This window comes from Lissotriton vulgaris, chromosome 8 (genome assembly GCF_964263255.1).
Source record: "Lissotriton vulgaris chromosome 8, aLisVul1.2, whole genome shotgun sequence".
Classification (NCBI taxonomy): domain Eukaryota; kingdom Metazoa; phylum Chordata; class Amphibia; order Caudata; family Salamandridae; genus Lissotriton; species Lissotriton vulgaris.
This window is the reverse complement of record NC_141696.1, coordinates 911,236,812-911,261,174: the sequence shown is the minus strand read 5'-3', so window position 1 is coordinate 911,261,174 and position 24,363 is coordinate 911,236,812.

Genomic DNA, 24,363 nt, shown 5'->3' with positions numbered 1-24,363 from the left:
CCTTGCATAAATTGCCTCTTTTATAACATTGGTATCAATACTTGCAGGATTGTAATATTAATGCCCCAAACTTAACTCATATAATTTGTCCTTCACAAAACGGTGTCTAAGTTGGTAAAATCATTGATAATGTCTCTTGAGAACATTAGGCCCTCAGATAACCAAATCTTGGCCCATAGGAGCAGTGGAGCAATATCAATTCGATCTTCGGCCCTAGGTCCTAGTGGCAAAAAGATGTGGGAGCACTATTTGAAGCCAACAATAATCTCTTTATAAATTTGTTTTCCAGGACCTGCAGATATCAGGTATTATAGTAGCCCTAGACTCCCACCCCATAGGATGCCACCGGCAAACATTTCACTTTGTAGAGGGTAACCAGTTCTGTCACTGGTTTATGGCCTAGCTTGCCCCTCCAAACCCGACTGATGTGTTGTACCCTAGCTGTGATAAGGTGCTCCCAATTCATAGTATCATAAAAAATAGTCCCTAAATATGTAAAAAATGTCAACTTGTCAATGGTCTTGCCCCTAACCTCAAATATTCTTGTTTTTGTACCTTCAGGGCCACACATCATTACATAAGATTTCATAAAATGTACTTTTAAATCCAATGCTGCCATAAAATCTGTACAAACATAAAGTGAATTTTGGAGGATGTTGGCTGTCAAAGCCATTAAAACAGTATTGGCATGTTAACCCCTTCGATGCTGATGACGGAGCGGTTCCGTCATCAGCATCGGTTGGGCTGTGCTGATGACGGAACCGCTCCGTCATCAGTACAGCCCTGGGGGGGAGCGCTGGCGCTCCCCCCCTTGTGCAGGGATCCTAGTTGTTTTTGCAGGGGTGGCAGCGGAAGACCTTCCGCTGCCACCCCCTGGCCCCCCACGCTTCCTGGTGACGTCAGCGCGCACAGCGCGCGCCGACGTCATCAGGAAGCGCTGGACGCGCTGCAAGCCATTTGTTTCCAGCGCGTCCAGGAGCAAGGTGCGTGTTTGGTGCTCCGGTGGGGCGGGGGGGCCGGTTTTCGGTGCCTTGAGGCATCGGGGGGGAGGAAACTGTGTTTCCTCTCCCCTGATGTCCCAATGCAGGGCATTCCTGGTGCACGATCGCGCACAGCGTCGCGATCGTGCACCAGGAATGCCCCACTAGACACCAGGGAGTGATTTTGGTGATGTATTTTTGTGCAGGAAGCGACCCCTTGGGCAAGGGTCGCTTCCTTTTGTGGCCAAATTATTTATCAGACTTTTCTGCCCCCCCTGGGGCAGATCGGCCGTTTTTTTGGCCGATCTACACCCAGGGTGGGCAGAAAAGCCGACTAGAGCCAGGGATTACTTTGTTTTTGAAATCGGAAGCGACCCCTTGGGCAAGGGTCGCTTCCTTTTGGGGGAAAATCATTTTTCAGACTTTTCTGCCCCCCCTGGGGCAGATCGGCCGTTTTTTGGGCCGCATCTGGACCCAGGGGGTGGCAGAAAAGCCCACTAGACACCAGGGATTGATTTTTATTTATAAAGGAAGCGACCCCTTGGGCAAGGGTCGCTTCCTTAGGGGCATAGAATATTTTTCAGACTTTTCTGCCCCCCCTGGGGCAGATCGGCCGTTTTTTCGGCCGATCTGCACCCAGGGGGAGCAGAAAAGACCACTAGTCACCAGGGATTTGTTTTTATTTGAAAAGGAAGCGACCCCTTGGGGAAGGGTCGCTTCCTAGTGTCCATAATATTTTTTTTAGACTTTTCTGCCCCCCCTGGGGGCAGATTGGCCGTTTTTTGGGCCGCATCTGGACCCAGGGGGGGGGCAGAAAAGCCCACTAGACACCAGGGAATAATGTATATTTATAAAGGAAGCGACCCCTTGGGCAAGGGTCGCTTCCTTAGGGGGATAAATAATTTTTCAGACTTTTCTGCCCCCCCTGGGGCAGATTGGCCATTTTTTGGCCGATCTGCACCCAGGGGGGGGGGGGAAAGAAAAGCCCACTAGTCACCAGGGATTTGTTTGTATTTTGAAAAGGAAGCGACCCCTTGGGGAAGGGTCGCTTCCAGGGGGCATTATAAATATTGTAGACTGTTCTGCCCCCCCTCAACTTTTTTTACCGTTTATGGATCCAGGGGGGGATAGAAAAGCCCACTAGACTTCAGGGTTTTTTTTTTATAGGGAGCGACCCCTTGGCCAAGGGTTGCTTCCTTGTGCCCATTTCAAAAGTATGTTCTGCCGTGTCTTTATTTGGGCTCTCTGCCCTCCGTAGGGTTGCTTCCAGGGGGCCCACGTTTATAATGATTTATAATCTCCCCCCCTTGGGGACAGACCCCCCATTTGTGACATAGCCTGTTGTAATGTGTGTTGTTTTTGTTTCTTCTAATGTGTATTGTTTTTTTTTCTCTTTAGAGTGTTGCATTGTGCGGTTCCGTTACTGGTGGTTCTGTTGTTCTGCTGTTTCTGTAGTTGTATGTGTTTGGTAAGAGACCTCTTTTTTGTTCAATTGTACTGTGATTATATTTTTTTGCAAAGTGTGTAGTAAAATACGAGTATGTTTGGTTTCTGTTTGTTGTGATTGTAAAACATGTTTTGCATTTGTTTTTTGATGTGTCCTTCTGTAGATGTAAGTTTTTTTTCTTCTTCTTTCTAGTGGGATATCGTTGCCTCTTTGCTGTGTCTTTGCAGAGTAGGTGCTGGTGAGTGTAGTTGTGTCTTGTAAGTGAATTGTATATATTTTCTAAATTCGTTTTTTTTGAAAAAGGCTTACATTTTTTATCTTACTTTGCGCAGTGTTGGGGTTGTTGAGTTGTTTGTGCAGACTCCTTTATTTGTAAGGATAATGGCTAGCCGCCGGATTACTGCTCAGCAAGTTGTTGGATTGCTTTTTGATTCTTCCTCTGACCATGGTCCAGAGTCTGACTCTGATTCTGAACCAGAGGTGGGAGGTGAAGATTCAGGTAGTGAGTTTTCTCTACACATGGCTTCATCTGATGATGAAGACACTCTGAGTGCTGATGAAGCTACTTTTGGTGTGGATGATGTGCCTGTGGTTGCGGAGAACGTTGCTGCGCCTGTGGTTGCAGAGGACATTGTTGTGTCTGTGGTTGCGGAGGACATTCCTGTGCCAATAGTGCGGCAAGAGACATCTGGGCTGCAGCCTGGGGTTGCTAGTATTCCAGTTGGTGCAGTGAGATGAGAGGCAGCTGGGCGGCAGCCTGCGGCTGCAAGACTTGATGTTGAAAGTTCTGACCTCTGGGTTGCACCAGGCATGGTGCAGCCGGCATTGCCTGAATTTACTGGTGTTCCAGGGTGTAGGGTGAACACAGAAAACTTTTTGCCTATTGATTTTTTCAAGTTGTTTATGGATGATGTGTTTGTGGCAGAGATTGTAGAGCAGACTAATTTGTATGCTGAAAATTTTTTGAGGGTGAACAGTGCCAGCCTTAAGCCCCACGCTAGAGCTACCCGGTAGACTCCCACAAATTTGGAGGAGATGAAAAAGTTTTTGGGTTTAACTTTTTTGATGGGCTTGCTTAGGAAACCATCAATGGCTTCATATTGGTCTACTAGTCCCTTGATGGCTACAGCTATATTTCCGGCAGTCATGAGTCGTGATCGGTATTTGCTTCTGCTTCGGATGATGCATTTTGTTGACAATAGTCTTGCTTTGCCACGAGATCACCCTGATTGTGACCGTCTTTTCAAGATTCGGCCTGTCATTGATCATTTCGTTGATCGATTTTCTGAGATCTTTTATCCTGGGAAAGAAATTGCAGTGGACGAGTCTTTGCTGTTGTTCAAAGGCCGCTTGGTATTTCGGCAATACATTCCTAGTAAGAGGGCACGCTATGGAATCAAACTGTATATGCTGTGTGACAGTGAGACTGGATATGTCTCTAATTTCAGGGTGTACACTGGTAAGGAATCCAGGATTAACCCCCCTGGTTGTCTGTCGACTTTTGGAGTGACTGAGAAAATTGTGTGGGAACTTGGTCGTGGATTTTTTAACAAAGGCCATCATTTGTATGTCGATAACTTCTACACTGGTGTGCGGTTGTTCAGGGAATTGGGCAAAGTGGACACTGTTGCTTGTGGCACAATCCGCTCAAACCGTAAAGGTTTCCCAAAAGAACTTGTGTGTCAGAAGCTTGCTCGGGGACAGTGTAGTGCATTGCGTTGTGAGGAGCTTCTAGCTGTGAAGTTTTCAGACAGGAGAGATGTCTACATGTTGACTACAATACATGATGAAAGCACTGAACCGGTGACTGTTTGGGGTCAGGTTGCAGAAGTGCGCAAACCTGTGTGCATAATGCACTACAATAAGTACATGGGTGGTGTTGACAGAGTAGATCAGAGGTTGGAACCGTATGCTGCTCTTCGTAAGGCTTACATTTGGTACAAGAAGTTGGCTATCCATCTTTTCCACTTGGCAACCTTTAATGCTTTTGTTGTGTTCCAGAAATCTTGTCCCCAGTCAAAGATTACTTTTGAAAAGTTTCAGGAGTCTGTAATAGGCAGCCTTGTTTTAGTTGAACAGGCAAGTGTTCCTAGAGTTGGAGTGGTGGAGGATATTGCCAGATTGAAAGATCGCCATTTTCCTGGTCAAATTCCTCCTACAACCTCAAAAGACTTTCCCAGTCGGAGATGTAGAGTCTGTTGGCGAAGAGGTTTGCGGAAGGAGGTACGTATGTACTGCCCTGACTGCCCTTCAAACCCCGGGCTGTGTGTACCTGCTTGTTATAGATTGTACCACACGCAAAAGAATTTTTGGGAGTATCAATGAGTGGTAAAGTGAACTGGTTGGTCTTATTGTTCAGTTTCAAAGTTTGCATTTGTGTAGTCTTTTTAGTGTAGTTGTTGAGTTAGTAGATTTGTATCAATTTGCAATTTGTTTTTGTTTTTCTTTTATTTTCAAAAAAAACTAAAGTATGATGTTGGTTTGCGTGTAGTGTCCATTGTCTGACGGTGTGCATGGTTTGGCGCTTGGCTGCCGGTGTCTGTGGACTGGTGCTTGTCTGGCGGTGTCTGTGGACTGGTGCTTGTCTGGCGGTGTGCGTGGTCTGGTGTTTTGTTGGCCGTGTGCGTGCTCTTGCGCTTGCCTGGTGTTGTGTTTGGATTTGTCCTTGGCTGGTGGTGTGCGTGGAGTGGCGCTTGGCTGGTGGTGTGCGTGGAGTGGCGCTTGGCTGGTGGTGTGCGTGGAGTGATACTTGGCTGTCTGTGCACGAAGTGGTGCTTGGCTGGCGGTGTGTGTGGAGTTGCGCTTGGCTGGTGGTGTGTGTGGAGTGGCGCTTGGCTGGTGGTGTGTGTGGAGTGGCGCTTGGCTGGTGGTGTGCGTGGAGTGGTACTTGGCTGTCTGTGCACGGAGTGGTGCTTGGCTGGCGTTGTGTGTGGAGTGCCGCTTGGCTTGCAGTGTGCCTGGTGTGTTGCTTGGCTGGTGGTGTGTGTGGAGTGGTACTTGGCTGTCGGTGTGCACCGAGTGGTGTTTGGCTAGTGGTGTGCATGGTCTGGTGCTTGGGTGGTGGTGTCGGTGGACTGGCGCTCGGCTGGCGGTGTGTGAGTAGTTACTTTGGTCACTACACACACTGCTAGGTGAGTGACACTCCACGCAGTCCATCATTTTGTGTTGTTGAAATGTCAGAAATGTGGGCGTGTGAAAGTGATGGGCCCTTGAATGGCGCTGTCTGCTGGTGTGAGTGTTGAAATGTGATGGGTCCGCGGCTGGCGGTGTGAATGTTTTGTATGTGTCACACGTACGAAAGGTGTGTGAATGGCCTGTAAAGAGGTTGGTGCCTTGACGTGGCTTTACAGCTCACGAGCTGTGAGTCAGTGGTTCAGTTTATCATACTTTCAATTATACGCAGTGTATTTCATTTTTTTGAAATTACTTGCAAAAACAATTGTATGTACAGAATCATCACTCACCCTCGTGCCAAATCCAACCAGAATGTGTGTGTGCTTGCGGATTTGATGGCTGTGCAGTAATGTTTGTCTTTTATCTCTTTCTGAAGTAGGGTGTACCTTGTCCCTTATTGTGATTGTTGTAATGTGTTGCTGTTCTTTCCGGATGGTGTCAATGGTCTGGTTTGTATCAGGTATGAAAGGTGCGTGAATGGCCTGTAAAACGGTTGGTGCCTTGTCGTGGCTTTACAGCTCACGAGTTGCGAGTCACTGGTTCGGTTTTTATGCATTTATTTATTGACAGAGCATTTCATTTTTGAAATATCTTGTTAATTAGATTTTATGTACTGAACCATCACTCGCCCTTGTGCCAAATCCAACCTGTATGTGTGTGTCTTTGAGGAATAGTTAGCCGTGCCTTGAATGTTTGACTTTTGAGTAACTCTGTTACGGTGTACATTATAGCCATAAATAACTTACTAAATTTAGTTATTATTGTTAAACCATGAAAGTATATGGTCATGTCTTTCTGGTGAATTCTATTGTTGATTTTTATCCAGAATCTCCTGCAAACTTGAAATTGTCTGTCACAATTTCCTTGAATCACACGCTCTCAAATTGAAAACTTAATTCTCCACTGTACGATTTGGACCGTTTCCTGTTGCAGCCACTATGCCTACCCACGCAAGTGAGGTACCATTTTTATCGGGAGACCTGGGGGAACACTGGGTGGAAGGAAATTTGTGTGTGCCCAGTGATGCCACGCTTTCCCATGCAAAAAAGTGTGAAAAAACTGATTTTTTTTAAGCTAAAATTGAGGTTTGCAAGGGATTCTGGGTAAAGGAACGTTGGAGGATCCACGCAAGCCATACTTCCTTGGAAGCCCCCGGGTGTCTACTTTTCAGAAATGTGTGGGTTTGGTACGTTTCCCTAGATGGCCGTCTAGCATGGGGCAAAAAACCCAGGTAACCCCTCTTGCAAAAGCTGGTGGTATTGAATGTCAATACCGCCAGCTTTTGCAAGAGGGGTTACCTGGGTTTTTGGCCCCGTGCTAGACGGACATCTAGGGAAACCTACCAAACCCATACATTTCTGAAAAGTAGACACCCGGGGGCTTCCAAGGACGTATGGCTTGCGTGGATCCTCCAACGTTCCTTTACCCAGAATCCCTTGCAAACCTCAATTTTTGCTGGAAAAATCAGTTTTTTCACACTTTTTATGCGTGGGAAAGCGTGGCGTCACTGGGCTCACACAAATTTCCTCCCACCCAGCGTTCCCCCAGGTCTCCCGATAAAAATGGTACCTCACTTGCGTGGGTAGGCATAGTGGCTGCAACAGGAAACGGTTCAAATCGTACGGTGGTGAATTTACAATACCCAAATGCAAAACAACCTTGATTTTTGGGGGGGGCACCTGAGTCTTTGGCCCGGGGCTCGGTGGTATTCTTTGGAAACTACTAAACCCAAACAGTTCTGAAAAGTAGACACCCGGGGGAGTCCAGGGAGGTATGGCATGCGTAGGTCCCCCAATGTTTTCCTACCCAGAACTCCTTGCAAACCTTAAAATTAGGTAAAAATATCACTTTTCCAAACTTTTTTGCGTGGGATCTCCGTGCCGGTAAAAATGTCCTACCACCCAGCGTTCCCCTTGTTCTCCCGAGTAAAAGGATACCTCACTTGTGTGGGTGGGCCAAAGGCCTGTGTCTAAGGCAGGGGGGCTTAATTTGTAAAGCTCAAATACTACTTTTTCAAAATTCATTTTCGGACTGTTCTGCTTTGGGGCACCCACACAAGTGAGGTATCCTTTTACTCGGGAGAACAAGGGGAACGCTGGGTGGTAGGACATTTTTGCCGGCACGGATATCCCAAGCAAAAAAGTTTGGAAAAGTGATATTTTTACCTAATTTTAAGGTTTGCAAGGAGTTCTGGGTAGGAAAACATTGGGGGACCTACGCATGCCATACCTCCCTGGACTCCCCCGGGTGTCTACTTTTCAGAATTGTTTGGGTTTTGTAGTTTCCAAAGAATACCACCGATCCCCGGGCCAAAGACTCAGGTGCCCCCCCCCGAAAATCAAGGTTGTTTTGCATTTGGGTATTGTAAATTCACCACCGTACAATTTGAACCGTTTCCTGTTGCAGCCACTATGCCTACCCACGCAAGTGAGGTATCATTTTTATCGGGAGACCTGGGGGAACGCTAGGTGGGAGGAAATTTGTGTGAGCCCAGTGACGCCACGCTTTCCCATGCAAAAAAGTGTGAAAAAAATGATTTTTTTAGCTCAAATTGAGGTTTGCAAGGGATTCTGGGTAAAGGAACGTTGGAGGATCCACGCAAGCCATGCCTCCTTGGAAGCCCCCGGGTGTCTACTTTTCAGAAATGTATGGGTTTGGTAGGTTTCCCTAGATGGCCGTCTAGCACGGGCCAAAAACCCAGGTAACCCCTCTTGCAAAAGCTGGTTGTATTGAATGTCAATACCGCCAGTTTTTGCAAGAGGGGTTACCTGGGTTTTTGGCCCAGTGCTAGACGGCCATCTAGGGAAACCTACCAAACCCATACATTTCTGAAACGTAGACACCCGGGGGCTTCCAAGGAGGTATGGCATGCGTAGGTCCCCCAATGTTTTCCTACCCAGAACTCTTTGCAAACCTTAAAATTAGGTAAAAATATCACTTTTCCAAACTTTTTTGCATAGGATCTCCGTGCCGGCAAAAATGTCCTACCACCCAGCGTTACCCTTGTTCTCCCGAGTAAAAGGATACCTCACTTGTGTGGGTGGGCCAAAGGCCTCTGTCTAAGGCAGGGGGCTTAATTTGTAAAGCTCAAATACTACTTTTTCAAAATTTATTTTCGGACAGTTCTGCTTTGGGGCACCCACACAAGTGAGGTATCCTTTTACTCGGGAGAACAAGGGGAACGCTGGGTTGTAGGACATTTTTGCCGGCACGGAGATCCCACACAAAAAAGTTTGGAAAAGTGATATTTTTACCTAATTTTAAGGTTTGCAAGGAGTTCTGGGTAGGAAAACATTGGGGGACCTACGCATGCCATACCTCCCTGGACTCCTCCGGGTGTCTACTTTTCAGAACTGTTTGGGTTTGGTAGTTTCCAAAGAATACCACCGAGCCCCGGGGCAAAGACTCAGGTGCCCCCCCAAAAATCAAGGTTGTTTTGCAATTGGTTATGTAAATTCACCACCATACAATTCGAACCGTTTCCTGTTGCAGCCACTATGCCTACCCACGCAAGTGAGGTACCATTTTTTCCGGGAGACCTGGGGGAACGCTGGGTGGGTAGAAATTTGTTGATCCACGCAGATTCCAGAACTTTCCACCACAGAAATGTTAGGAAAATGTGGTTTTTTTGTTAAAATCTTAGCTTTGCAAGGGATTCTGGGTAACAAACCCTGAGGGTAGGCAGAGGAGTCACCCCATCCTGAATTTCCCTGGGTGTCTACTTATCAAAAATGTATAGGTTTGGTAGGTTTCCTTAGGTGCTGGCAGAGCTAGGGCGCAAAAACAAAAGGTAGTCTTTTTGTCCAAAAAGTGCAAAATTTTACTGGGAAATCGAGGTGCGACCATGTTGCGTTTTGCGCTGTTTCATGTCGCAGCCACTATGCCTACCCACGCAAGTGAGGTACCATTTTTTTTGGGAGACCTGGGGGAACGCTGGGTGGGTGGAAATTTGTTGATCCACGCAGATTCCAGAACTTTCCACCACAGAAATGTTAGGGAAATGTGTTTTTTTTGTCAAAATCTTAGATTTGCTAGGGATTCTGGGTAACAAAACCTGAGGGTAGGCAGAGGAGTCACCCCATCCTGAATTCCCCTGGGTGTCTACTTTTCAAAAATGTATAGGTTTGCTAGGTTTCCTTAGGTGCTGGCAGAGCTAGGGCGCAAAAACAAAAGGTAGTCTTTTTGTCCAAAAAGTGCAAAATTTTACTGGGAAATTGAGGTGCGACCATGTTGCGTTTTGCGCTGTTTCATGTCGCAGCCACTATGCCTACCCACGCAAGTGAGGTACCATTTTTTTCGGGAGACCTGGGGGAACGCTGGGTGGGTGGAAATTTGTTGATCCACGCAGATTCCAGAACTTTCCACCACAGAAATGTTAGGGAAATGTGTTTTTTTGTCAAAATCTTAGCTTTGCAAGGGATTCTGGGTAACAAAACCTGAGGGTAGGCAGAGGAGTCACCCCATCCTGAATTCCCCTGGGGGTCTACTTTTCAAAAATGTATAGGTTTGCTAGGTTTCCTTAGGTGCTGGCAGAGCTAGGGCGCAAAAACAAAAGGTAGTCTTTTTGTCCAAAAAGTGAAAAATTTTACTGGGAAATCGAGGTGCGACCATGTTGCGTTTTGCGCTGTTTCATGTCGCAGCCACTATGCCTACCCACGCAAGTGAGGTACCATTTTTTTTGGGAGACCTGGGGGAACGCTGGGTGGGTGGAAATTTGTTGATCCACGCAGATTCCAGAACTTTCCACCACAGAAATGTTAGGGAAATGTGTTTTTTTTGTCAAAATCTTAGCTTTGCTAGGGATTCTGGGTAACAAAACCTGAGGGTAGGCAGAGGAGTCACCCCATCCTGAATTCCCCTGGGTGTCTACTTTTCAAAAATGTATAGGTTTGCTAGGTTTCCTTAGGTGCTGGCAGAGCTAGGGCGCAAAAACAAAAGGTAGTCTTTTTGTCCAAAAAGTGCAAAATTTTACTGGGAAATTGAGGTGCGACCATGTTGCGTTTTGCGCTGTTTCATGTCGCAGCCACTATGCCTACCCACGCAAGTGAGGTACCATTTTTTTCGGGAGACCTGGGGGAACGCTGGGTGGGTGGAAATTTGTTGATCCACGCAGATTGCAGAACTTTCCACCACAGAAATGTTAGGGAAATGTGTTTTTTTTGTCAAAATCTTAGCTTTGCAAGGGATTCTGGGTAACAAAACCTGAGGGTAGGCAGAGGAGTCACCCCATCCTGAATTCCCCTGGGTGTCTCCTTTTAAAAAATGTATAGGTTTGCTAGGTTTCCTTAGGTGCTGGCAGAGCTAGGGCGCAAAAACAAAAGGTAGTCTTTTTGTCCAAAAAGTGCAAAATTTAACTGGGAAATTGAGGTGCGACCATGTTGCGTTTTGCGCTGTTTCATGTCGCAGCCACTATGCCTACCCACGCAAGTGAGGTACCATTTTTTTCGGGAGACCTGGGGGAACGCTGGGTGGGTGGAAATTTGTTGATCCACGCAGATTCCAGAACTTTCCACCACAGAAATGTTAGGGAAATGTGTTTTTTTTGTCAAAATCTTAGCTTTGCAAGGGATTCTGGGTAACAAAACCTGAGGGTAGGCAGAGGAGTCACCCCATCCTGAATTCCCCTGGGTGTCTACTTTTTAAAAATGTATAGGTTTGCTAGGTTTCCTTAGGTGCTGGCAGAGCTAGGGCGCAAAAACAAAAGGTAGTCTTTTTGTCCAAAAAGTGCAAAGTTTTACTGGGAAATTGAGGTGCGACCATGTTGCGTTTTGCGCTGTTTCATGTCGCAGCCACTATGCCTACCCACGCAAGTGAGGTACCATTTTTTCCGGGAGACCTGGGGGAACGCTGGGTGGGTGGAAATTTGATGATCCACGCAGATTCCGGAACTTTCCACCACAGAAATTTTAGGGAAATGTGTTTTTTTGTCAGAATCTTAGCTTTGCAAGGGATTCTGGGTAACAAAACCTGAGGGTAGGCAGAGGAGTCACCCCATCCTGAATTCCCCTGGGTGTCTCCTTTTCAAAAATGTATAGATTTGCTAGGTTTCCTTAGGTGCTGGCAGAGCTAGGGCGCAAAAACCAAAGGTAGTCTTTTTGTCCAAAAAGTGCAAAATTTTACTGGGAAATTGAGGTGCGACCATGTTGCGTTTTGCGCTGTTTCATGTCGCAGCCACTATGCCTACCCACGCAAGTGAGGTACCATTTTTTTTGGGAGACCTGGGGGAACGCTGGGTGGGTGGAAATTTGTTGATCCACGCAGATTCCAGAACTTTCCACCACAGAAATGTTAGGGAAATGTGTTTTTTTTGTCAAAATCTTAGATTTGCTAGGGATTCTGGGTAACAAAACCTGAGGGTAGGCAGAGGAGTCACCCCATCCTGAATTCCCCTGGGTGTCTACTTTTCAGAAATGTATAGGGTTGCTAGGTTTCCTTAGGTGCTGGCAGAGCTAGGGCGCAAAAACAAAAGGTAGTCTTTTTGTCCAAAAAGTGCAAAATTTTACTGGGAAATTGAGGTGCGACCATGTTGCGTTTTGCGCTGTTTCATGTCGCAGCCACTATGCCTACCCACGCAAGTGAGGTACCATTTTTTTCGGGAGACCTGGGGGAACGCTGGGTGGGTGGAAATTTGTTGATCCACGCAGATTCCAGAACTTTCCACCACAGAAATGTTAGGGAAATGTGTTTTTTTTGTCAAAATCTTAGCTTTGCAAGGGATTCTGGGTAACAAAACCTGAGGGTAGGCAGAGGAGTCACCCCATCCTGAATTCCCCTGGGTGTCTCCTTTTAAAAAATGTATAGGTTTGCTAGGTTTCCTTAGGTTCTGGCAGAGCTAGGGCGCAAAAACAAAAGGTAGTCTTTTTGTCCAAAAAGTGCAAAATTTTACTGGGAAATTGAGGTGCGACCATGTTGCGTTTTGCGCTGTTTCATGTCGCAGCCACTATGCCTACCCACGCAAGTGAGGTACCATTTTTTTCGGGAGACCTGGGGGAACGCTGGGTGGGTGGAAATTTGTTGATCCACGCAGATTCCAGAACTTTCCACCACAGAAATGTTGGGGAAATGTGTTTTTTTTGTCAAAATCTTAGCTTTGCAAGGGATTCTGGGTAACAAAACCTGAGGGTAGGCAGAGGAGTCACCCCATCCTGAATTCCCTTGGGTGTCTACTTTTTAAAAATGTATAGGTTTGCTAGGTTTCCTTAGGTGCTGGCAGAGCTAGGGCGCAAAAACAAAAGGTAGTCTTTTTGTCCAAAAAGTGCAAAGTTTTACTGGGAAATTGAGGTGCGACCATGTTGCGTTTTGCGCTGTTTCATGTCGCAGCCACTATGCCTACCCACGCAAGTGAGGTACCATTTTTTCCGGGAGACCTGGGGGAACGCTGGGTGGGTGGAAATTTGATGATCCACGCAGATTCCGGAACTTTCCACTACAGAAATTTTAGGGAAATGTGTTTTTTTGTCAGAATCTTAGCTTTGCAAGGGATTCTGGGTAACAAAACCTGAGGGTAGGCAGAGGAGTCACCCCATCCTGAATTCCCCTGGGTGTCTCCTTTTCAAAAATGTATAGGTTTGCTAGGTTTCCTTAGGTGCTGGCAGAGCTAGGGCGCAAAAACCAAAGGTAGTCTTTTTGTCCAAAAAGTGCAAAATTTTACTGGGAAATTGAGGTGCGACCATGTTGCGTTTTGCGCTGTTTCATGTCGCAGCCACTATGCCTACCCACGCAAGTGAGGTACCATTTTTTTTGGGAGACCTGGGGGAACGCTGGGTGGGTGGAAATTTGTTGATCCACGCAGATTCCAGAACTTTCCACCACAGAAATGTTAGGAAAATTTGTTTTTTTTGTCAAAATCTTAGCTTTGCAAGGGATTCTGGGTAACAAAACTTGAGGGTAGGCAGAGGAGTCACCCCATCCTGAATTCCCCTGGGTGTCTACTTTTCAAAAATGTATAGGTTTGCTAGGTTTCCTTAGGTGCTGGCAGAGCTAGGGCGCAAAAACAAAAGGTAGTCTTTTTGTCCAAAAAGTGCAAAATTTTACTGGGAAATTGAGGTGCGACCATGTTGTGTTTTGCGCTGTTTCATGTCGCAGCCACTATGCCTACCCACGCAAGTGAGGTACCATTTTTTCTGGGAGACCTGGGGGAACGCTGGGTGGGTGAAAATTTGTTGATCCACGCAGATTCCAGAACTTTCCACCACAGAAATGTTAGGAAAATGTGTTTTTTTTGTTAAAATCTTAGCTTTGCAAGGGATTCTGGGTAACAAAACCTGAGGGTAGGCAGAGGAGTCACCCCCTCCTGAATTCCCCTGGGTGTCTACTTTTCAAAAATGTATAGGTTTGCTAGGTTTCCTTAGGTGCTGGCAGAGCTAGGGCGCAAAAACAAAAGGTAGTCTTTTTGTCCAAAAAGTGCAAAATTTTACTGGGAAATTGAGGTGCGACCATGTTGCGTTTTGCGCTGTTTCATGTCGCAGCCACTATGCCTACCCACGCAAGTGAGGTACCATTTTTTCCGGGAGACCTGGGGGAACGCTGGGTGGGTGGAAATTTGTTGATCCACGCAGATTCCAGAACTTTCCACCACAGAAATGTTAGGAAAATGTGTTTTTTTGTTAAAATCTTAGATTTGCAAGGGATTCTGGGTAACAAAACCTGAGGGTAGGCAGAGGAGTCACCCCATCATGAATTCCCCTGGGTGTCTACTTTTCAAAAAGGTATAGGTTTGCTAGGTTTCCTTAGGTGCTGGCAGAGCTAGGGCGCAAAAACAAAAGGTAGTCTTTTTGTCCAAAAAGTGCAAAATTTTACTGGGAAATTGAGGTGCGACCATGTTGCGTTTTGCGCTGTTTCGTGTCGCAGCCACTATGCCTACCCAGGCAAGTGAGGTACCATTTTTTTCGGGAGACCTGGGGAAACACTGGGTGGGTGGAAATTTGTTGATCCACGCAGATTCCAGAACTTTCCTCCACAGAAATGTGAGGAAAATGTGTTTTTGATGTCAAAATCTTAGCTTTGCAAGGGATTCTGGGTAACAAAACCTGGGGGTAGGCAGACGAGTCACCCCATCCTGAATTCCCCTGTGTGTCTAGTTTTCAAAAATGTATAGGTTTGCTAGGTTTCCCTAGGTGCTGGCAGAGCTAGGGCACAAAAACAAAAGGTAGTCTCTTTGTCCAAAGAGCGCAAGATTTCACTGGGAAATTGAGGTGCAACCACGTTGCATTTTGCGCTGTTTCGTGTCGCAGCCACTATGCCTACCCAGGCAAGTGAGGTACCATTTTTTTCGGGAGACCTGGGGAAACACTGGGTGGGTGGAAATTTGTTGATCCACGCAGATTCCAGAACTTTCCTCCACAGAAATGTGAGGAAAATGTGTTTTTTTTTGTCAAAATCTTAGCTGTGCAAGGGATTCTGGGTAACAAAACCTGGGGGTAGGCAGACGAGTCACCCCATCCTGAATTCCCCTGTGTGTCTAGTTTTTAAAAATGTATAGGTTTGCTAGGTTTCCCTAGGTGCTGGCAGAGCTAGGGCACAAAAACAAAAGGTAGTCTCTTTGTCCAAAGAGCGCCAGATTTCACTGGGAAATTGAGGTGCAACCACGTTGCGTTTTGCGCTGTTTCGTGTCGCAGCCACTATGCCTACCCAGGCAAGTGAGGTACCATTTTTTTCGGGAGACCTGGGGAAACACTGGGTGGGTGGAAATGTGTTGATCCACGCAGATTCCAGAACTTTCCTCCACAGAAATGTGAGGAAAATGTGTATTTTTTATCAAATTCTTAGCTTTGCAAGGGATTCTGGGTAACAAGACCTGGTGGTAGGCAGTCGAGTCACCCCATCCTGAATTTCCCTGGGTGTCTACTTTTAAAAAATGTATAGGTTTGCTAGGTTTCCCTAGGTGCCGGCAGAGCTAGGGTGCAAAAACTACAGGTAGGCACTTTGCTAAAAAAGGGACAATTTGTAACTGCAAAATTTAGGTGTCACCACGTTGCAGTTTGCGCCGTGTCCTGTCGCAGGCACAAGGCCGACCCACACAAGTGAGGTACCGTTTTTATTGGGAGACTTGGGGTAATTCAGATTTGTAAATCAACTGTTATTACCAATTGAGCTTTTGTGCATTTCTCCCTTTCAATGAAAGACATTGTGTAAAAAAAATATAATTTGAAAAATGACCAATAATTCTCATGCTAGTATGAGTATTCCCAATTTTGAAAATTAGCAATTATATACTGTTTCTGAACTCTATAATTTGTACCCAATTCAGAAATACATAGGTGTCTTTCATACAGATTTTTCCATGTATACATTTTCCACGACAAAGTGCTCTATACCCAGTAAATGAAAAAATACCATTGCAAGTTGCTGCTCAGTTTTTGGATCTGGGTTCATCGGGTTCTTGGTAAAACTACAAGTCCTATATATCCCCACAACCAGGAAGGTCTAACGGATGTAACAGTATACTGCTTTCCAAGAGCTGTCAAAATTAGAAAAAGTTATAGGTGAAAACGTTGAGACAAAAGGCTATTTTTTTCAACAAATTTTCAATTATTCCAATATTTAACTGTTAGTTTCTATAAAGAAAACTTCATGGATTTAGACAAATGACCCCTTTCTGAATTCAGAATTTTGTCTACTTTTTGAAAATGTACAGCTTTCTAGGATCCATTATTGCTTTTAAACTCATTTCTACCATTAACTGGAAGGAGGTGGAAAGCTCTAAAAATAGCAAAAATAGGCTATGTCCCAGAAAAATGCCAAAACTGTGTGAAAAATGTCGGTTCTCTGACAAAAGACTGTCATTTCCTAAAAGCTGAGAAAATGGAGATTTCAGCTCCACAAACCCTTTTTTGATAACCTTTTCAGGGAAAAACCCAGAGGCTTTCATTTGCAGCCCGTTTTCCCCATTTTTCTGAAAAAAACAATAAAAACACTATATTTTGGTTAATTTCCGGGGCCCCTCCAAGGGAATCCACAAACCCTGGGCGCCTTTAGAATCCACATGATGTTGGAAGAAAAGGACACAAATTTGGCGTGGATACCTTATGTGGTCAAAAAGTTACAAGGGCCTAAGCGCGCACTACCCCAAATCGCCAAAAAAGGGCTTAGCACAGGAGGGGAAAAGGCCTAGCAGCGAAGGGGTTAAGATAACAATGGGATAGCTTTGCCTTCAATTTAAGGGAAATCATACTTCTTCTCTATTAAAAAAGCCTCCAAACCATTTGTATACAATAAAAAGAGGAATGGAGCTAAAATACAACCCTGACAGACACCTTCTGTGGAGACAATGGGGCCCGTCTTCTCCCCCCTAGAACCGTATCGTACCGCAACCTTTGTAGAGGTATTGCTCCATCAGTCCCCACAATATCTCCTGGTTAACCATGTCAAAAGCACTGGACAAGTCCATGAAGGCCAGATGGATGGAACCCCTCCTGGCCTTCATGTACTTGCCCATAATAAGGGACAAGGTTTAGGCACTGTTCTGTAGTACCCATCCCCTACTAAAACCATATAGCAAGCTGGACACAATGCCTGTACTTCGCCCTGGTCTCAAAACATGCAAGGATAACCCTACCCAGTATCTTATCAGTGGCATTGATAAGTTCTGTTAACTTTCTTATATACTGGAACAACAATTCCCTCCTTCCAGGTTGATGGAATGGGGCCAATCAATACAGCTTTAAAAACATTAGTAAGCATTTTTTTCAAAACAAATCTAGAGAAACCTAACCAGGACTCGAGGCTTTTATGCTAATTCCCCTCGCTAGAACTTCCTCAACCTCTGTCCCTGTCATTGATAAAATTAATTGTGATTCCATGCTTAAATCAAATACCGGTTCCCCACTTCCTACAAACTAATGAGGCGTTTTTGGGATTGAATATGGCTGAGAAATGGGATTCCCAGGTAGCCCCTAAGATCAAGGAATCCACAGGTTTAGGTTCATATTTAAATTGGGGGCAATTAATTATCTCTCAGAAACTCTTAGAATCTTTCAGAGCACTTGCTCTCTCCAGGTCCTCCCAAGCCAAACTCCTCAATTCATCTTGTCTTTGTTTGATAGTACACTTATTGATCCGCGTTAAAATGTTAATTTGTGTTCTATCATGTGGGGTGGCGTGAAGGGCCTTTTTAAGTTTCCTATGTGCTCTGGAACACACTGCATTAAACCATTGAACCTCCTGGGATTCCCTTATTCGAACTGATCTGGTTCGGTCGTTTGCCACATCTGCACAGGTCAGTTCAAAGTCATAAACCACCTCATCAGGGGAAGTGTCAGTATGGAGACATCATTACATATAATGAGGTTTAAGTTTGCCGTAACACTTTTTGCTTCAAATTGGATGGGCTCAACTTTACCCCAGTGTAGCCTCATTCCTTTGTTTTGGTTAAAATCAATAGGGCATCCATCACCTTTCCCAATCCTAGCCATAATACTGAAGAGTACGGTTAGTGGGTTATGGTCACTTGCAACATTTGGTACTTTCTCGAAATCATCAACAAGCGGGGACTACTTCTGAGTAATAAACATATAATCAATTGCATTTTCTCTATCTCCTCCAACATAGGTGGGACACTGGGGTAAGGAGCTGCAGTCCAAATAATTAGTATTAATAAGACCTAGATAGTTATAAATATTAATAGAGTTCGAGGCCTAACCCTGTATATGTACAGACTCCACTATTGCTGAAAGCACAAATGGTACAGTTAAAATCCTCCACCCACAGGATCCATAGGGGCTGCCACTTCCCCGCAATGTTATTAATTAGCACTTGTAGATCCTCAATCATGTGACTGCTGTTCTGGTCAAATATATTATAATACCAGTTTACTAGAAATAACTTAGCCCAAATCAAGTTGGAAATGAGGACTAACTGGCACCAAGGTGAAGTCTTTTCACAGTTAGTTTGTATATGACCATATTTGACTGAGATTAAAGTCACAAGCCCTCCTTTTGCCCCCCTAGCCGGTGAAGGTGTTGCATTGACGTTGAGGGAACAATAACCATCCAGCACAATATCAGCCTGGTGCCATGTTTCTTTAATGCATATAGTATCAAAGCCCCTAATATAATACACCCAATCCTTATTAGTTCATTTTGCATGTATTCCTGCAATGTTCCATAAGCTGATTCTACACAGGGGGTTGGGATGTGCCTAGCTTGCCAGGCCCACCTTAGTTGATTGCGTGGTGGGCATGGTGGGCATGGCGAGCGTGGATGATATACCAAACACCCCCCCCCCCCTCAGATTTGCATTAGAAACAGGAATTACGTCCCACATGAGAGTTTCTGAGTTCAGTGTGTCATTGCTAAGTCTTCTGGTGTTTAGCAAAATGGGACCAATAAGATCTGTATATTGCCTAGTCCCAATATCATCTGTATCTACATATCTCCCTGAGACAGGGCGCCATAGGCATGATCTTTTCAGATCGACTGGACTGCCTGATTGAGTAGGTAGTCAGTCATTATTTATCAGGCCAGAAAGGGTGATTAGGGTGGATAAATGAAAGGGGCTATAGGGGTAGGTATCTTTTTGGCCCGTGCCCTGGAAGGTGTTGCCTCTTACTAGTCCCCTGATGTGGGGGGGGATAGAAAAACCCAGAGGACAGGCCTTTATCAAATCTTTTGGTGAGTCTCTGATGTGCTTCAGGGCAAATAACGTGCACCCTGCGTCATTAAAATAAAGTACAATGCAGTCGGCTACTCAGCATTTGGTTGTAGGGCCTAACCAGCCCACCCTCCTTGCCATAATAATCTGTTCAAGACAATTAATGTGTGATGAAATTCTTCTAGAGCACCAATGTGCTGACTTATTTATAAGCCTCAAGCAGCTTTCTTTTTGCTCTGGGAGGAGGTGAGGGATGCCTGTCAAGATCACTGTATAAGGAATACAGTCAGGGGGTAAGTTTAATATATTTTTTACCCCCTGCCCAGCTAAACATCTATGCCCTGGGTCGAAATTACTTAACACTTATTTTATTTCTCTCCCCCCGAACACGACGTGTCCTAGTCGGTCTCTCCCATTTTGCCCCCTCCCATGTCTATCACACTAAGTGTACCAACCATCCCAATTTCCCTTACTCTCGTATCAATGAACTTGTTTCTGGTACCGGCATAATAGCCCAACTATCTATGCTAGATGGTCCATTTAATGCTTCCAAAGTCGCTGGAAAGGCACTAGAAGGCTAATCAATTACCCTTTTATTTTTTTCTGCTGGGTAAATAGTCCATTGTATTTTGATCTTTAGGTGTTAGGTGATCCCTTTGGTCCTGCAAAAATCACTAAAAATGGTCTTCAATATTAGCCAAGCGAGAAAGAATGGGTTCCAGGGCATCTTTAACAACCATGCTGATTTTCTTCGTCAATATGTCCAGATCAACCTGTACAGGTTTTCCTCCACCATTACAAGTTCCACATGCAGTACCTAAAGGGTGAGATTGTTACATGGGCTTCACCCTTGTCAACTGACCTTTCGCTTCGAGTCCACCCTACCAATTTAATTTGCTTCCTCTTCCCTCCTATCACACACTCAGGGACCCAGTTTTTTCCATGATTAGTTGCAGGGCAGTCCCTTCTCCCTCATGAGTGACATGAAGGTTTCCCTGACTCACACTGATAATAGAGGGCGATAATGGGCGTTGTGGCCTTGATTCAGGGTTTATTCCAATATCTACCATATGAGAATTCTCAGTAACGGTGGAGGTAACTGGCATGTCAGGGGTGGACACTAGTGGCAGTCTTCTTACAGCAAAATTCTATTTCCTTGTTTAGTGCCACCACCGAATTTTGGAAAAAACCTTCCAAAGTAGTGTCAGTTGTTTTGGACACAAGGGCAGTTTTCTGTTTCCCCATATTGAATAAAAATACGTTGTCAATAGAATTTAACTTATGGTGTAACCAATTTGGGGGAAAAAATAAAATGGAACCTTTACATTATCGCTGCTTTGCTGGAGTTGAGCTTGATGGCTGAGTCCCAATATGAAGAAACCGAAGAGCTAAGAGGGTGGACCCAGCCCAGCCTCCTCCAGGCTCTGATGGGAGCAGACGGTGCCACCCTTGGCCTGGGCTTAACCCGGGCGCGTCCCGGGGCACGCTGGCGCGTGTTCCGCATCGTGGGAATCCAAAGCAGCTTTATGCACCTCTGGCGCAGTCAAGGACACGTTGGTGCCACCAGGTGCGTTGAGGTATGGGGGATGTAGTCCCCAAAGTGCAGAGTGCTGGATTCCGGTATGAAAGGCAATTGTTATGTCTTTGTACACTGCTTTTTGGAGATGTGCCCTTTTAAGTGTGAATAGCTTACACATACTTGATGTATATGTGAGAAAAATTATGTTCCTGCTGTGTTTGCCTTTCTGACTTGCACTTCCACATTGTACACATATGCATGGCACTTGATGAATGTATTGGTTGTTCATGCCACAGGTCCAGAACACATATAGGTGTTGAGGCATGTGCAAGTTGTTATGAAGGCCAGGGCCACAGCTGTTCAGGACCCCTGCTTCTTGCTAAGGCAAGCCTATTCAGCAGGGAGTGTTTAAAATATGACCTTTCTATGGTTGTCACACTGATTGATAGCTATCCCAATGTAGCTGCCATGACCTTTTACTGAGGGTGATGTGATCTGTGGGGTCTATTACATATATTTTGCAGGGGGTTGTATTTCAGTTTCAGAACACATACCTTTGTCTCCTTGGTGTGTTAACAGGACCATGCAAGTGTGAAATGTGAGGCTGTGACGAAAAACAATATGAGAGGTACTGATGGGGTGCTGCTGTTCTGTTACTCCAATCAATGCACACTACATGATCTATGATTCAGAGTTTTGTACACGTTATATATAGTGAAGTGTGCCTGTGCAGTGTTCGTGACTTGGCCATTGGGGTTATGATGGAGTCCGGGACACACATGACATTTTTGGGCCCAGACACCAAAATACCTTGACAGGTCCATGCCAGGCCTTCTGTTTGCTGTGGAGTCAATGGTGTCAGGTAGGCATATGGTTTACCATTGCTTGTGGCGATGGCAGTGGGCATTAAGCAGAACCTGCTGCGTTAAGACATTAGGAGCAGACTCCATGGCTTTACAAAGCGTGTTGAGTGTGTAGAGATGAGTACAGGTGAATGTGTGCCTTATATCCTTCCATTTCTGCCAGCTGAGGCGATGAGGTTTCATCGCCGAATTCACATTGGAGGGTACGCCACAGTGTGATTGGACAGACAGGAAATCTGGTTGTCCGCCCTCCAACAGCTGCATTGGCCTATTACACTGCAGATGGTGGATGGGAATTCCTGATTTGTCGGCAGTAAAGCAGCGGTCTCTCTTCAATAGGAGTGCATACATAGTAATTGGGCGGTTGCACCGCCAACTTGGCGGCAATGTTACCACTGCGGTTCAATGACCGCTAAAGTTTAAATCAGCACCTAAGTCATTTCCGGGGCAAATAGTTTAACTAAGAAAATATATGATTTTCATTTCGCCGACCATTTAACACTCATTATTTTGACCAATTTTACTTCATTCCCATCCATCAATCATTGGAATACCATTTCAGTTAGCAACAGGAAAAGCAGAGATTGCTCTATTAGATATGGTGTGCCACTACGCGGACGTCTTTTCTGTGCTAGTTATTCAGAATAACCAGCACAGAAAGGACGTAATTGAGTGCCGCAATTAGAAGACTGAGGCCTTAAAAGAGTGTGGTATCATCTAAGAACCACGGATGGAAAATTAATGATATTGGGTGCAACAAAGAAAAAAGATATGCTATCTGCTGGAAGGCCCATTAACAAAATATTATTGATTCTCAGTAGTTTACCCGTATTTGGAAAAACAATTATACAAGGAATCTCTGTATGTTTAAAGAGACAACCCTATTTAAAAATGAGGACTACCGGGGGGCGTGGTAACATGCCGCGGCAAGATGTCGGCTTCTGGCTGAGATCCTCTCTTACGAGGAGCTCTTCTCAAGTTTTCAGCCTGTTTTTCCCGCTTTGGATGGGAGACACCTCCACCTACATGCCTCGGAAGTGTCGGAGCGGCATTTGGTGCCATTCCAATGCTGAGTGAGGACCTGTGTGACCCTGCGGTGGCGGCGGTGAATTTTACCTCACAAACGCGAGCGGCCGCCATTTTGAGCCTGCTGCTCGCCTCTACAAGCTTCATTCTGTGGTAAACCGGAGTTTTATTCATTTAACGCGCTGCAACGTTTCACTTTATTTTCTTTATAGTTGTTGCTATTTATCAACATGGGCATTTGTTTATCCAGCATTGCCTCTTTTTTAAGGCACATTATACCATGACTGTGATGCCTTTCTTTGCTACTTCTTTCTACTTGCTGGTGCCTTCACTTACCTGCGCATGTTTGCTGAGCAATTTATTTCTTTTTCTCAGAAGAAGAAGATGTGAGGAAAGAATTCCTTATTTTTACTCTTCTCTCGTTTATATTGACTCTCCTCTACGTCTCTGTCTGCCACTGCAGTGTGTTTATACAGTATATGGGCAGGTTGAGACCTCCATAAAAAGGTGCTTCATCGTCCTTCTCGATATTTCACGATGGCCAGTGATATTCAAACCTCGGTGAGAGATACAACCTCTAATACTAAACCCAAGAGAGCTAAAAATGACACCCTTCTCCCAACTTATCATCTCAAAATCCTGTTCTAGATACTATTCTTGATTAGGTGAGGGGGCTGAAATCTTTTATGTCTTCTACTAACGAGAAACTCCAACAAACTTAAGACAGGTGGATAAGTATGGAGGCCAAAGTGTTTGATATGAAGCAACGCATTAGTAACTTACATGATGTCTCCACTAAGATTCCTATCCTGGCACATGAAATTCAACGTCTCTGTTGAGTGGCGTTTCAGGCTCAGAGTGAATTCTACCGATTCATGCCCTTATATAGGTACAATTCACATTGCCCTTATATAGGCATAGAAATCAATACCTTATTTAGACATAGCCCATGCAGACCAAATACAGGCATGGCTACTTCCACCCGTACCAAATGTCACAACGATTTCTTGGAAAATTGGCTTAAGTAGTTAGGGAACTTCCCCTTACTTGAATAATGATTTGTCCAAGAACTCATGTACTTTGCAAAGAACAACTATTCCCTTGGGGTTCTTTCCTGACATTATTATGCCCGACTTTACATCAATCGATGGCATTCCTAAACACCTTCAAGGTATAAATATATCTTCACTTGCTATGGCAAACTTCGGTGTTTCGGAGCAATTCGACTATCTACTTGCCCGACGCAGCTCGCTACAGCAAGTGCCGAAGGAAGCCGACACTCCAGCTGATGCACTGATCAAGAGACTGCCTTTCTCTGGCCAAGAATCCAGCTCCAGTGTTTACAAGCTCCCCTTGCGGGATGTTGGGAAATCTAGTCTTGAGACAGAGATACCGGACCTCCTTTATTCTAATCCAAGGTATGGAGCTGATTAGAACCTAGAGAAACCTTTGGAAGATTCTTGGCAAAAACAACTAAACCTATGCTACACAATACGTACTTATTCCCGCGTACTAGACTTAGGTTAGGTACATTGGGGTAGGCGTATTTAGAAGCACCAGTTGAGTATTTTAGTCAATGTTATTTATGTAGGTATTTTTATATGGCTTAGAAACCATACAATGCTTTTACAGTATTATTTTATAATACTATTCTCGCAGTACGCATTATACTTTGCAGTCTGCTTAACGATAATAGCAGTTCACTTCTCTTGCATGAGAAAGAAGACTGTTCAATAAACCTTTTTATTAAAAATGCCTGTCTCT